The 2,629-nt window shown below is 48.8% G+C and overlaps 1 pseudogene; it reads left to right on the top strand.

The window, feature by feature from the left end:
• Window positions 1–426: 426 nt before the first annotated feature.
• On the top strand, window positions 427–1,127 carry LOC105817424 (annotated as a pseudogene).
• The last annotated feature ends 1,502 nt before the right edge of the window (window positions 1,128–2,629 follow it).

Here is a 2,629-nt window from a genome sequence, read left to right on the forward strand (position 1 = left end):
AGCAGACAAATAAGCAAATTTAAAAATGGGCCAAGGCATGTTTGCGGTCGCTGCCTCAGGAGGAATTCGGAGGAGACTTGAGGCCCGGGAGGGAGGCCACCGGCAGCCTCATGAGGCAGGCGACGCAGCGCTTGTGAGCAACGCGCGGCGGCGGTGGCGGCGGCGGGGACCGCGGCGCGGCAGGACGCTGGCGCCGCGCACCGAGCGGCCTGGGGCGCCCCTCCCCGCTGCCGGGCCGTCATTTGCCGGGCCTGCTGCGACCCCGCCCACCGCTTGCCTCAGCCGCCGCCTGCCGCTTCCCTTCGTCGGAGCGGCTGCTAGTCCGTCCGCTGGGCTCCAGGCCCGTGGGGATCGCGGCGCAGTCCGTCGGCCCGCCGGGGGGCGGCCTCCCGGCATCTTCGCCGACCGGGAAGGGGAGCAGCCGGGATGGCGCGTCCGCGGCCCCGCGAGTCCAAAGCGGACGACCTGGTCTTCGCCGAGATGAAGGGCTACCCGCACTGGCCGGCCCGGATGGATGAACTCCCAGAGGGAGCTGTGAAGCCTCCAGCAAACAAGTATCCCATCTTCTTTTTTGGCACCCATGAAACCGCATTTCTAAGTCCCAAAGGCCTTTTCCCATATAAGGAATACAAAGACAAGTTTGGAAAGTCAAACAAACGGAAAAGATTTAATGAAGGATTGTGGGAAATAGAAAATAACCCAGGAGTAGAGTTTACTGGATACCAGGCAATTCAGCGACAGAGCTCTTCAGAAACAGAGGGAGAAGGTGGAAATACTGCAGATGCGAGCAGTGAAGAAGGTGATAGAGTAGAAGAAGACGGAAAAGGCAAAAGAAAGAATGAAAAAGCAGGCTCAAAACGGAAAAAGTCACACACTTCAAAGAAATCCTCTCAACAGTCCCGGAAATGTCCAGGAGTTGAAAATGACAGAGACTGCGAAGAAGAAGAAAATGAAAGCAGCTGTGAGGGTGGAGATGCCGGCAATGACACAAGAAACGCAACTGCAGACTTGCAGAAAACCAGTGAAGGGACCTAACTACCCTAATGGATGCTGCGTATTAAGAGAAACCACTAGAAGGTTGTATGTTTGGGGGTCTAATATTCCTGGATTTGATATGAACCAACACATAGTCCTTGTTGTCACTGACAGAACTCCAGTTTGTATGTACATTATTCACATTCCTCTCTGTTGTGTTTGGGGAAAAAAAAGACATTTTAGCCTTTTTTAAGGTTACTGATTTAATTTCATATTATTTGGTTGTGTGAAGTTGCCCTTAACCACTAAGGATTATCAAGATTTTTGCGCAGACTTACAGATCTCTAGGATCCTTTGAAAAAGGCAGTTGTGTTCATCATTTTCCTGCCTTTACGCCACCATCACCAAACACTCAGTTAACTATAAATTAGCATTTTTTTAGATGACCACTCAACATAATGCTTACGGATAGAATTTCTTCTTTGTGACAGAACCCAGGAACTAATTCCTAAATACATTAAGGTTGGTATATGGGAGATGAAATTAAAATTGTCCTTCATTTTTAAGGCCATGTGTAAAGTTTAACCATATTGTAAAATATCTATTCCATATTAGAAATAGATAGTTGACAGCTTATACTTCTCAAAATTAATATCGTTATGTACACAAACTAAGTTTCTATACGTGAACTTAGTGAGTCTTTTTGTGTTACTCCAGAATAAAAGCGATGATTTATTTTTTCCCAATGCCAGTACAATTTGAGCTAATCACTCAAGGTGGACACTTTCCATTTTAAAGCCAGACTCAGCAGCAGCCCTATGGGAAACCAGACAAAGCACTGACTTTTAAATATAGACTTTTAAAATGAACTGTTTTCTTGTGGAACTAGAATTAGAATAGTTAATATTCAGCCACAACCATTATTATGTGTACGTTATTGTTGCTATTGTGATAATACAGAATTCAGTTTATTTTTATGCCAGCTTATATTGTGAGAACACATTTAGTCAGTTAAAGGCATTCAAGGGTCTGTCCATGCGTGCGCTCGTTCAGCACTGAATTGCTTACTGTTACGAGGCACATGCTGCAGCCTGTGGGGTAGAGACTGAGGAGCAAAAAACAATCCTTGCTCACCGGAAGCCTGCGATCTGGGGAGGGCAGGGCGCACTGCACAGGCCTCTCAGACCAGCCCAGTGCAGGCAGGTGCTAGAGCGGCTCTGATCATTGCAGGCGTGTGTCTGCCTGGGTGAACAAGGAGCTTCCTGAGGAGCCCACCCTCCCCTCTGCACCCCTCCCCTCCTCTGTCTCCCAGTGACAGTCCGTCCCCACACCCCAGTCCCCCCAGTGCACACACAACACTTGGTCTCTTCTGTCTCCTCTCCCCCTCCCCCATCCATCTTTCCCCTACATCACCCTGTCCCTCCAAACCAACGGAAAGTCTCCCCAGTCAGAGGCAAGGAGACAGCAGTCACCCCAAAAGACAAGGCCCCGAGCTAGAGTGAAAGACCAGAATCATATCAAACAATTCCAAGGGGAGGGGAAAAGGCCACAGATGATAATGAAAATGTTGCTCGCTGCCATGACAACCGCCATCACTCAGCCACAGTACCAAGGGTTTACAGGCAACACTCTCAATTGAATGTTTATTTCCCCC

This window comes from Propithecus coquereli, unplaced genomic scaffold (assembly GCF_000956105.1).
Source record: "Propithecus coquereli isolate 6110/MARCELLA unplaced genomic scaffold, Pcoq_1.0 Scaffold1, whole genome shotgun sequence".
NCBI classification, from domain to species: Eukaryota; Metazoa; Chordata; class Mammalia; order Primates; family Indriidae; genus Propithecus; species Propithecus coquereli.